General features: G+C 41.4%; 1 long non-coding RNA gene across 2 annotated transcripts in view; it reads left to right on the top strand.

The window, feature by feature from the left end:
* LOC139357183 (uncharacterized) overlaps positions 1-11,707 on the top strand; it is a 123,921-nt gene extending 112,214 nt beyond the window's left edge. The window contains exons 5-6 of one of the 2 annotated variants that reach the window (XR_011609969.1): positions 8,045-8,214; positions 11,492-11,707. This is a non-coding gene — a long non-coding RNA (uncharacterized lncRNA). Of the gene's footprint in view, positions 1-8,044; positions 8,215-8,952; positions 9,075-11,491 lie in introns of those variants that run through there. The other variant, XR_011609968.1, reaches the window with a different exon arrangement.
* The last annotated feature ends 1,252 nt before the right edge of the window (positions 11,708-12,959 follow it).

Here is a 12,959-nt window from a genome sequence, read left to right as displayed (position 1 = left end):
GTTCACTGCAAACTCTGCCTCCTGGGCTCGAAGTTAGCCTCTCACCTCAGCCTACTGAATAGATGGAACTACAGGTGTGCCACTATGCCCGGTTAATTTTTGGATTTTTTATAGAGACAGGGTCTCACTATGTTGCCCAGGCTGGTCCTGAACTCCTAGGCTCAAGCAATCCACCTTCCTTGACCTCCTGAAGTACTGGGATTACAGGTATGAGCCTCAGTGCCCAGCCATAATGGACTTTAGAGCTCTGGTTCTCCTGGGCCAAGATTGTACCCAGCAGCACCAAGGCAGCTGAGCATGTTTGTGGCCTCAGAGTTGTCCTGCCTTCGTTTGATTCCCGGCTTGCCACTTGCTAGCTGGGTTGTCTTGGGCAATGGAAGCACCCTGAGCTTCAATATCTTTTATTCACAATATGGTGATGCTATCTACCTCAAATCTGAGATTAGCAGAGTAAAAGCATGTAAGCCATGAAGTGTGTGGCCTGACACATAGCAAATGGAAACTGCTCGATAAATACTGGTTACTTTGCTCTCCTAATAAAGGTCCCTGAGGAAGTAGACTCAGCCTCCTTGCTTATAGCTTCTGTTGCTTAAACTGGGGAAGGCCCCTTTCCTAAACACCCTTCTCATACATACATGCCTCTTGTTCTTGCTCTTTCGATTTCAAGAGGTTGCAAACTACCAGCAAGGCACCAACAAAGGCTGGGCAAGTTCAACTTGAGCTGAGTCTCCATGGTGGGGGTGTGTTTCATCATCCTTCTGGTGCCTGCTGATAAGGCACTGACTGTTTCCTGCTCCTTTTCTTTTCTTGATCAAGACAGAAGACAGCAGACCATTGGGATGGAAAGAAAACTGGGACAGAAACTGCCTGTGCTGCCTCTTCCCCTTTCTTCCTGCCTTGAATGTTGGTATGATGTCCAGAGCAGAAACCCGAATAGTGTTGTGACTCTCAACCAATGTCAGCAGCCTCTAGTTCCAAAATCTTTATTGGAGAGGAAAAACTCCAATTTTAGTTGAGTTTTCTTGCATCCCAAACATTTCTAACAGATAAGCCATCCGGACTCTTGCCTTTATCATGAGTGACTACTATCTCCACATGGATTTTCCAATCATTAACCTGCCTTTTTCTTACCGAGGGCTGCAACCTTAGATTCTCAATTCCCTCTGGACTGTGTACCATGACATCCTCCTAACTTTCCCCTGCCCTCAATCTCTCCCCAAATTATAATCTGTACTTCATAGAGACTTACATTTCTAAAACAAAATAAGATCATGTGCCCCATAACATCATACTATCAGTGCTTCTCCACCATCCACAGTCTAAAGCCCAGATTCCCGAGCAGACCATATTAAGCCTTCCACATTCTTGGTCCTTCCTTCCTCTCCAGCCTCCTTCTTTGTCAAGCCCCTCCCTACACCCCAGCCACACAGAACCTACTTACAGTTTCCCTGGTATGTCATATGCTTTGCATCCAGTCCATCTGCTCACCTCCGCCCAGCCGCTCGATTGCCCATTCCCTCCCTCCCATCCCATCTGGTCTGGTGAATCCCCAAGTAGTCTTTCAAAGCTTAGTTTAAAGAGACTTCTCTGAAGCTCCTCAAGCCTTTCTCTGTGTAGGACCCCCAATCCTCTCGCTAGACTTCGTCTACACTTTGCATATGTCTGCTGATAGCTCCTATTCATTTGGTACCCTGTTTATTGACATCTTCCTACTATAGTGTGAGCTCTCGGAGGATGCAGACCAAGTCTTATTCATCTTTGTAAGCCCTGTGCCAATTGCATTGCTGGGTACATAGCAAGAACTGAATAAATGTCTTTGCTGAATGAACTATTAAATAATTTAAAAATCCCCAAAGCCCAAATCCAGTCCATATAATGAGATGCAAGCATCAAATCCTGTGAGGATGGTAGCAGGTCTATTCTCTGGGGACAGAAGAAAGGAGAATGGGGAACCTGCTGTCCTACAAGGGCAGGGGCTTTATCACCATCTTCAAGGGACCCTAAGGAGTGTCCTGAGAATCAGAATATTGAGAAAAATCTTGGGGATTAAAGTCAAATGTATTCCCGCAGCTGCATAAGTCAAAGACGAGGCTGCTCTAAAACTATGTGGGCAATCCAGGTTAATATTTTTTGTGAGACTCTTGTCTATATAAACATTTTGATTATAATAATATATTACAAAGCTCACAGGCCCATGTGAGGTATCATAATTTACTGAGGAGAATTTTGAATAGTGGATAGAGAAGAGGTACTTACATATTTCTTCACAGTCCAATGAGTGCACTTGAAGATTCTTCATGGTGTCCAGACACTACATTTCCCATTTAAGTTCACAAGCCATCTTGTTATTTTCTTTCTTGTCAAATGTGCTTGTCTTGGCTAATTTTTTTTTACATTTCTTTCCACAAGTAAAAGGTAGCAATGTTGTTATTACTCACAAAGAAGCAATTTGCATTGAAACGATACATATCTTTTGCCTCTGCAGTTCTCCAACTCCAATTATTTAGTGGTACTCACAGTGGTACTCATGACATGCACCATGCAACCTGCAGCCCATGAATACTTGCTCCAGTGGCTCTCTCAAAGGTTGTTACTGTGCTTTGTTGATGGTGATCAAAAATCAAGTGTATGCAATAATTCATTTTCTGGTCATGTAAAATTTTCCTTTTGGAATTTTATAGCATAGGCATAAGACAATATTTCTCTTTACACTACAGTCAATGAATTTCTAGACTGTGGTCTGTCTCAGTATTGCCTGCAGGCCTGTACACCAGCACCACAGGGGCAGAGAGGCAGAGGACCTCTAGGCTGAGCAGACAAAGCAATCCAAGTCCTTCGAGAGATGTTGGTCCCTTGTTAGGACTGGTTCTAACAAGGAGTAAGAGTAAGATGACATCATATTGATTGGAAGCAAGAGAGTGCTTCCAATTGGAAGGAACTGTTGGAGTTACGAAACAACAGTCTCAAAAGCTCTTGGAGCACAAGAGCAGTCACCTTTTGGGACCAGCCCAAAAGATGGCATGGAGCCTGTGAAGAGGGTAGGGAGATTGTGTGGGCGCCCACAGCAGAGGGGACATATAGGGTGAAGCATGTTTGCACCACCTTCCCATGCTTGGATACTGTAGACCTGGTACCATAAGCAGAACACAAATGGATGAGAGCCAACAAGCACCAACAAATGCAATTCAAGCCCCAGGGTGGGATGATCCAGAGCTCAGAGACCTGACCTTATCTTATGTCCAGCATCAGTGAGAGTCACCCCAAATCCATGTATCAGCACCTTGCTGGTGGCCCAATCTTGCATGATCCTATGAATGAAATACCTTACAGTGTAGTGATTCTAGTCTGCTGGCCAGATGGCCATTCAAGAACCCTACAGGCCATGGGCTGGGACAAATCCATAGACAAGAATCATGAAACTCCTCAGGGCATCTGCTTGATCCTACCACTATGGGGAAAAAATGGAGATGGGGGGCCACAGGGTTCCATTTGACCTCATGGTTCTCCACTCAGGCGGTACTACCCATCCCAGCCAGTTTCATGCATCTGAGTGGGACCTCCTTTGAGGAAGGTGCATGAAAGTACATGGCACTGTGAGGCTTGGGACAGAGTACGCGACTTTCCTGGGTCAAAGTAAGACACTGGCCAGTGGCAGGGCAGCTCCAACAGTCCTAAGGGAGAATGAGACAAACCCTTTTCCCTGTCACAGAAATGTAGTTAGAGCTTCTGTGCATAAATTTCTAGGGTTTTACCTAGAGAAGATAGAGGGGGACAAGGTATGTTCCTCTATAACTCCCATTAGGGTGAATAATGGATTTTAAAGAAACTGAATCCACTACTCAGGGCAGTAGTATTAAACATTAACAGACTGGATGGAATCCCCTGCTACAAAGACACCCAATAAACCCCATCACAAAGCCCTATAGTTTTAAGAAAAGAGATGTGATTTCTTTCAAAGACTTTTGAGTTTTGGTTTCTCTACTAAGTCACATTGGAAATCAGTGAGCAATGAACTAAGCATTCAATAGAGCTTAGGGAAATGCAAGAGACATATAAAGAAAAATCAGTGAGACAACAGGTAGGGGACACAAAGACTCCATTCTGGGTTAGACCTTCTGAGAGAGCAGCAGGCCACTTGCCCAGTGATCCAGCACTGCTCTGGGTGACGGATTGAGCAGTAATGGTGGACCAGACCCATGAACACCTGTCTGGAGTCCTGTCTTCAGGGGAATGTTCTCAATCTACTGGGTTACACTTGTCCAGATCTGATCCCACCTGCTTCTGTAGAGTAGATGCAAAACATTGCATGCCTCCAGACACAGGATTTGCCTTCCAGATAACATTTCAATGATAAATGGAAACCATTTAGACAGAGTGATAAATGACAGTCAAAATCAAGCAGCACCCTCTGGACTTACCATTTTGATTACAGTGATTCTTTGCTAACATTTGGGCTCCATTCTTGAAACAGATATGGATGGCAAGCTGGAGGGTTTGTAATAGCTCCCAGAAAATAGGTAAATTTGTAGAAAAAAAAGAAAAGACTGATGCTAAATATTTTTACAGCACTGGAAAAAAAAAAAAAAAAGCCCTGAAACACTGATTTGTTGATATTTAAAACTTTTTCCAGGAAAGTATCCTTATCTTGGCTCTTCTTCAATTGTTCAGGAAACATTGGTATAAAAACATCTCTCCGGAGAGATAGTTTGCCACAAGATTTATTCCCAAAAGACTATCCGTTTTTATGTTCTTTAGCCTTCCTCTATTGACTTAAAATGTAATGTGTTTGAACTTGCTTTAGCTTTGTTTCCTTTTTAAAAAGACTCAGCAAATTGCCCTTGTCACCTTACCAGCTGGCTTTTTCTTCTTCTTCTTCTTTTTTTTTTTTTTTTGAGACAGAGTCTCACTCTGTTGCCCAGGCTGGAGTGCAGTGGCACGATCTCGGCTCACTGCAAGCTCCGCCTCCCAGGTTCACGCCATTCTCCTGCCTCAGCCTCCCAAGTAGCTGGGACTACAGGCACCCGCCACCACGCCCGGCTAATTTTTTTGTATTTTTTTAGTGGAGACGGGGTTTCACCGTGTTAGCCAGGATGGTCTCAATCTCCTGACCTCGTGATCCGCCGGCCTTGGCCTCCCAAAGTGTTGGGTTACAGGCGTGAGCCACCGCGCCCGGCCCCAGCTGGCTTTTTCTAATGCTTTTGGGGGGGGGGGATAGAGGTGTTGCTCTTCCACATCCATGCGGTATTAAAAGAGTGGAACAAATACAATTTCCTCTTTATGTACTAACTTAATCATTCCATAGACCTGTCTACAAACTCTATGAGAGTTGTATGCTTTCATTTCCAGGATATTGAACTGAGCAAGCATAATCTAAAAATGTGAAGCTTTAAAAATGTTAGTATAGAAATATGAAATGGAATTACCTAAAAACTATGGTTAGTAATGGATATATATATCCTGACTGGTTCACTGCTAACACATCTAATGCCTTTGTGAGATGTAAGGAAAGGTTCCCTTCTTCCACTTGGAGACATTTTCAGACCGGTGCAAAGCCCCCCCATCAGTTGCATCTTGGGCAACACAATTGTACATGGAGACCCTGATCCTGACAATTGTCTCTGACCTCCCCTGTGCAGCTGGCTCCAGCCCTGCTTTGACTCTTTCTAAATGCTGCTGCTTGCCAACCTCACTGCAAATGCAGGGATGGTATTTTATTCTCCATTCTCTCTCTGGAACCTGACACAGAGGAGACACTCAGCAAATAGTTGTTGGTTGAATGAACAAGTAAATTAAAAACTACTAATTGCGATTTTAAAAAATTGAAAGAGAAGGGCTATGGAAGATACATTGCTGGCTGTCCAGAACATTTTGCATCATGTCCAAATACTAGAAAACTTCTTTTATTCTTGGGATCAATGACCATAAGTGCAATTCACTGCTAAATATTGAAATGGTCAAACTCAGAAAAGGGCATAAAACAACCTTGATGGCAGTGGCAGACAGTTAAGTGTTCATTTCTAAGGATTTGGGGTGGGGAAGTCAAGAAATCAAGGAGACCAAGACAGGAAATCTGCTTTGCTGATTTTCTTCTTCTCGTCTTTTGAGTGGTTAGTATTATGCTTTGAAAGAGGGTAATTTAGGCTTGGCAGCAATCAGTTGCTGAGCACCATTACACTAACACTTTCACAGAAAAAAAGTTCTAGGAACTTGCTCTCTAAAATACTCAAAAGTCAGTTGAAGCCTACATGGATTTAAAGCAAGTCTAGTTGGTATCATCTTTTCCTTCCTTTTCTAATTCTGTCCCCAAAAGTGAGCATCCTGAGATGTTAAGAACAGAGAAGAACTTGGAATGGGCACTGACAAATAGGCTGTAAACAGGAGCTGGTAGAAAGACAAATCAGATGGCCTAGAGATTCTTGCACTTCTTATTTCTATGACAACATCTAGTAGCCTGTTCCTATTTGTAAAAAAAAAAAAAAAAAAAAGGCAGTTCTAGTTTTGTTGGAAGAGCAGCAAATGCTGTCCATTTCAACCAGTGGGAGTCCAGCTCGAGTCTATTCTAGCAACACTCCGCCTCTGAGGCCAGCTGAGGCCTTTACTGCCAACCGAGGACCGGAAGCTGTCCTGATGGCTGGCCACTGAAGCTAACAACCTTACAGCATACTTCTCTATGAACAAAATGGCAATCCGGTTTAGATAAAGTGCTATTAAACACTTAGAGCCATCAAAACCAAAACATGCAGTTCCTTCACAGACTGACCACAATTTCACTTTCTGAAACTAAAGATTCATGTTCATTCAACTCATGGATTCAACACGCAATGTGTTGAAATAGTGACTTCAGAAAAGCAATTGTGAAATAAACAGATTTTTAAAAAAATGTCAGCCTATTTCCCCTTGAGAGGCAGAAGGTGCATTTCTCTTTGCTTTAAACCGGACACATGTTAAACTAGTTCCTGAAAGAATGAAATATCATTAACAAGATTTACCCAAGAGCTACCCAAATAGAAAAACGATGTGTGCAATGATCTGTTTTGCAGGAACGAGGCTGAATCAAACATCTGTTAGGCCTTGCTTGACTCCTTTTCCCCTCCCCAATGGTTAATGACATCTGAAGCGCTTAAGCTTTGCACATTCCTTCACTAATTAAATTCCTGCAAAGCTGTCTCATGAATCAGGTGCTTTGTGGAGCAGGAACACAGGCCCAGCTTTTGTGTCACTGCTGCCTGCTGAAGTACAAGTAGGAGCTAAATGTACACTTGGCCTGCTCAGGAGTCTTTCAAAAGGTTTTTAAGAGTCTTGTTTTTCCCAGAGATCTTCCTTTGCATTTTACTACCTGTTGTATCCAAACTAGATTGACAAAAATAAAGAAATGAGGAGATAAGTTGCATAGATAAAGTTTCAAGCACCCAAGTCCTAATTTTTGCAAGGACAGGGATATTCAACCCAAGTGGAAATCAAGGGAAAGGGAACAGCTTTCTCCCAAAAAGAAGTTCTTTTTTTATTCGTTAATAATTTCATTCTTCATTCTTTCATTCATTCATGAAATGAGGATGCATTGAGTTCTCCCTGTATGTTCCTCACTGTGCTGGGCCCTACCTATAAACCTACTAAAAACCAGAGTGAACTGTAGGATCCTTCTATCATCAAGAGGTGATATGGTCATTGAGGCAGCAAAGGGGCTGTGGACAGAAGTTTCCAATGGATGGACAACTTGGTCTAGGATTACAATGTATGGAGACCCTGGGGTCTGGATCTGCCTCAACTGAGAGTGGTTATTAAGTGTATACTACGTATTGTAGAGATAATGCCAAAAGCCACCTCCAGTTAAATGCCTGTTATGCACCCAGCACAGTGCTGAGCACTTTACATGCATACTCTGAATCTTCATAACAACTTTTCAAGATAGCTACATTTCCCTCATTGTGCAGTTGAGGAAAATGATGCTCAGAGAGATTGAATATCCAAGGTCATAGGTCCAGGTCATTCTAAAACCCTTTCTGTTTTTTTTTCTTTCTCTTTTTCTTCATCACCATGATTGAAGGTAGGGTCATGGACAACGACAGATGCAATACAACACAAAGCAACGCTCTCTATGATGACTGGGCAATACAGGGTAAAAGAGTTCAGAGAAAGGAGAGCTGGTCCCGGCAGCCAAGGAAGTCTTCACAGTGGAGATTCAATAGGAAGGAATCAAAACAAATTCTTGATCAGGTAGACAGGAGCAGGAGGGGAATCGTGAAATCATTTTAATTGGGGAATACTTGATACACAAGGACACAAAGGCATAAATGAGCAGCAGCTGTTTCAAACTTCCTCTGCTCTCCTCAAACCCCATCTCTTCCAGGCTCTCTCTTTCACAGGGAAAACAAACAATATCAACTTACAGATGCAGAAGCTTCTAAACATACACCTCTCCTGGCATCTCCTCCCTCCTCATCCTCTTTCCCTCCTATTACTGTGCAGGTAGTCTCTCTCTATCTCATTAAGGCAAATGCTCTCACCTGTGTCCTGGATCGAGCAAGTATGTGGCAGTCCTCAGATGAGGCCACACATTAATGACTAAAGACTAAATACCTAGATGTAGTGGTAGAGGTAGTCTACCTGCAAGAGAGTAGCTGCTCGATTTCTCAACCTCATTACTAAGCAGAACCACCTTCAAGTCCTTGAATACTCCATATGCCTTCATGCTCCCGGGGTTTTGCCAAAGCTTTTCCCTTCTGCCTCTTGTCCACATTGTCAATTCTAACTAATCTCTCAAAACTTAGCTCAATGAGCACAATATAGGTTAGCATTAAGGAGGCCCAAAAGAATAATAGCTAGGGTATATGAGTTTATTTATTTAGTTAGTTTTATGTAAAAGGGGTCGAGAGGCAGTCTAGAACTGTATAATTGGCACCATGATCATTAGGAACTCAGATTCCTTATATTTTTCTGCTTTGCCATCTTTAGTCCTTGGATCCTACTCTCAACCTCACCATCCAATATGGCTGCTGGAGCTCCAACTATCACATCCACGTTCCAAGTAGAAAGGAAGAAGAAAGGAAAGGAAAAAGAAAGAGTTCTGTTTCTCCCTGTAAGGAGCCTTCATGGAAAACTCATGAAAATGCCCATTTACCTCTCACTAGTCAAAACGTAGTCATATGTTCATTAGGCTGAGAAATACAATCTCTCAGCTTAGCATATCACCACCCTGAATAAAAATTGGCATCATGTTAATAAGGAAAAGAGTAAATATTAAATACGCAACTAACAGTCTTTGCCTACCACCTTTTCTTATAAACTTTTCTGGATTGTTTGCATCTCGTCCTTTCAGCGATTAGGCAAACTCCTTCTGTGTTTCTGTTGCATCCCGGGCATACATATTGCTCTGTAGGAATACATACTGCATCATGTTGTCATCATCTGTTTTGCTTGCTTCTCTTCTCCAGTGGCTATAGGTTCTTTGATGCATGTGCCATCTTTATCATTCATGAATTTCCTAAAACAGGGTCTGGGGAATTGGTCCCTAAATAATTGGTCATATTGAATGCATCTCTGAGCATCTCCTGGGTCTGGGTTTTCCATTCATCTCCCTTTTTTGGAACGTTGATATATTTTCAGAGAGAAAACACTAAAAATATTTGGAAGGTTATTCCACAGTACTACAAGTTACCACTGTGCTTGGTGCCAGTTTTAGAGGAAGGAGCACATGGCTTTGAAACCAACCAAAAATAGTATTGAAATGCTGATTTCAATTTCCACTCAAATGGGTCATCTCTTCAGTATCTGTTACTAGGGAACGGCTCAGAATGTGATGGGTGGCAAGGACATTTTGACCAGGTTGCCACAATTTTAAAAGGCCAGATACATGAATTTGAACCAATCTTCTTTTAAAATGCGCTTCCATTTTTGACAAACGCAGAGTATTGGGGGTGGGTGTAGGGAGCGAATGAGATGGCTGCTAAGAACAAGATGGAAACATGGTCACATAGCTCAATCGAAGTCGCATTTTAATTATACTTATAAGTCTGGCTATGTCTTTTTGTGGGAACAGGAAATAAAGAGAGAACATTTTAAATGAAATATTGAAGGCCAGCATGTAAAAAATCATAATAATGTGACATAAAACCTTTAAGAATTGAGGTAAAGGTGCCATCTAATACCACAGCATCATTGGTGACTTCTTCCCCTTCCTTGTTCTTTATGTCCTTTCTCTCAAGTCTTTTTCTTTCTTAATTTACCATTTTCACTGTCGTCAAGCTCACTCAAGTCCTTAAAACTTTAATTTGGATACAGCAATAACCTCCTACATTATCTGCTACCTTCACCTTTTTCACCCTTCACCTTCACCCGTCTGTCCTTCCCATCCACCCCATAATTCCCACTGTCTCGTATCAATCTTTAGCTCCTTATCCCTCTATGAATGAAAGTTTCCTCAATTCGACTGCATTTTATGTTACATCTTATGCTTCTTTGCATTGCCCCTGGGCCTAGTCCAGACCTCTGCTCACCATATGGGCTATTTGCGTCCTGGATGACTCAGGCCTGATGTATCCCTCAAGCACAGCAGACACAGATTTATAGCCCACAACCTTTCTAGGGGCCCATGAAAATGGTTTTATTTTCATTTCTTTTAAAATCAGGAGAAACTATTGAATAGAATAATAGTGAATATATAAGAATAAAACCACCCTGGATTATATTCATCTCTATACCAATGCAGTCATAGAATATAATTTTAAATATTTTTTAATGAAGAATGGGATCCATGAAAGCAAAGGTGCCTAAGGCCCCCAAAAATCATGTTGCCACCCTAGATTAACTTTTCAAAACCTAAGTCAATAAAGGTAAAAGTATGTGCAAAAAAAAAAAATGATTTTTTGGTACTTATTTGTAATGTGTATTTTCCTTGAAAACTCTCCATTTCTCAGCTTTTCATCCTGGCCCAGTGCTGATCACTAGTCCAGAAAGTGCGAAGTCTTCTTCCTGGATTTGATAAATCGATGTAAATGGAATGTGACATGTTACTGTGTTATTTCGTTCACACAATTGCCTCTTTGATGGCTCAGTAAAAGGTGGAAGAGAGAAACTTCTCATGATATCTGTAAAATATACACCACGTTCAGGCTCTTATGTTAAAACACATAAAGTTCCCTTTGCAGTTTCTCAAACTAATTTCTGTGTGTCCCGGCCAAATGGAATGTGTTTTAGTCAGCTCTTGGGTAAACACAGAAACGTAATCTTTCCCCTCTGAAAGCAGAGCCTGCTTCACACACTACATCTGTGTGTGCGATGTTTATTTAAGCATACAAGGATTAGGACTTAAAACTGATTTGAAAGCACTGGTGAGTGTTTTTCTTAAGATATCTAAGTCTAATTATTTGAGAATTTATAATATTTTAAATCTGCACAGATAATTTTGCCTTCCAGATAATTTACATTAACTTGGGTTTGAAATGAAGGAAATACTAATTGTGCTTTCTTCTCTCTCTCTGTCTCTCTCTTTTAGGTTGGGCACAAGATGTCCTCTAAAGAGCTGACATTATCTTGCAATTAGGATTTTCATTTCTTTTTACCTAAACATAATTATCATTAACCCAAATAAAATTCAGGAGATGAGTTGACCTTTTTCTTTGCACTATAAATTATAATCAATGCCATCAATTGCTGTTTTACTCCATTAGTTAATTTGTTTTTCTGTTAGAATGTCACATGCCCCTTTCTAACATTATAGCCAATTTATGTAATTTTAAGCTATTTATGCAGTTACCTAAGTGGTCAGTTTTCTATCTTCACAAACTCTCTGTGATTTACTTTTCAATCCTTTAAGTTTTCCTTCCCATGATCCTAGAATTACAGTGTGAAAATGATTTTGAAATGTCACCTGACCTAGTCCTGTGCTTCTAGGTGGTAAACGCCCCACAAATACTGATCTGGAATGAAGGGATGACGCTTCTCTTTCTCAAGGCTGGTGGTCCCGATTGGGTTTCTTGGTTTAACTGCCCAGATCATCACGAACTTCTCCCTTATGCTCAGCCAAGAATCTCTTCTGCCCTCCACGGATTTCCTTTCATTTTGTTCTCCACAGATATGGAGAATAAGTCCTTAGCATCTTCCTGAAACAAACTCTTCTTGAGTTGGCAGGTCCAAGTGAAGACAAGCTTGAGTGAACTTCCTCTTCCTTGGGCAAACATCTCTTTGTACTAGGACCTGTTTTCTCCCCTTAGAAAATGATTCAGTGGAATATCCACCCAATGGACTTTATTTAGCCATGAAAATAAAAGAAATACTGATACATGCCACAGCATAGATGAACCTCAAAAGTATTATGCTAAGTTAAAGAAGCCAGACACAAAAAACCACATATTGTGTGAGTCTATTTATCTGACCTATGTGGAAGAGGCAAATCCATAGAGACAGAAAGCAGTATAGTGGTTGCCAGAGACTGAGGGAATGGGGAGTTGGGAAGTGACTGCTTAATGGGTATGGGTTTCCTTTTGGGGTTGATGCATATATTCTAGAATTAGATCAGGGTGATGGTTGCATAACATTGTGAATTTACTAAGTGTCCTTGAACTGTAGAGTATAGTGAATTTTATTATGTATATTTTACTATACACACAAATGCTAAAATGGCTCTCTGCAACTCCTCCATTTTTGTATGCAATCCCTTTTAAGGGTGGTGTCTAAGAAAACAAACTTTTAAAGTCCTAATTGGGGAGTACAAATAAAAAGATTACATTTCAGCTGGCCAGAGATAGAGGTCAATGGGTAGAAGACATGACCAAGAGTAAGGCACTGGATTTCATTGTTTCAAATTTTGTTTAGCACCTACTATGTGGTAAGTTCTGTGCTATGGGCTGGAGATGTAGCTGCAAGGGCATTTCAGATATGGCCCCAGTCCCTAGGAAGCTTGAAGTCAGGCTAGTTTTTTTCATGATTTTATGAGAGCAGAGAGTGAATTGATTCTTTCATCT

This window comes from Macaca nemestrina, chromosome 11 (genome assembly GCF_043159975.1).
Source record: "Macaca nemestrina isolate mMacNem1 chromosome 11, mMacNem.hap1, whole genome shotgun sequence".
Classification (NCBI taxonomy): Eukaryota; Metazoa; Chordata; class Mammalia; order Primates; family Cercopithecidae; genus Macaca; species Macaca nemestrina.
The sequence above is the reverse complement of the archived record's forward strand: the minus strand, read 5'-3'. Positions and strand labels throughout refer to the sequence as shown.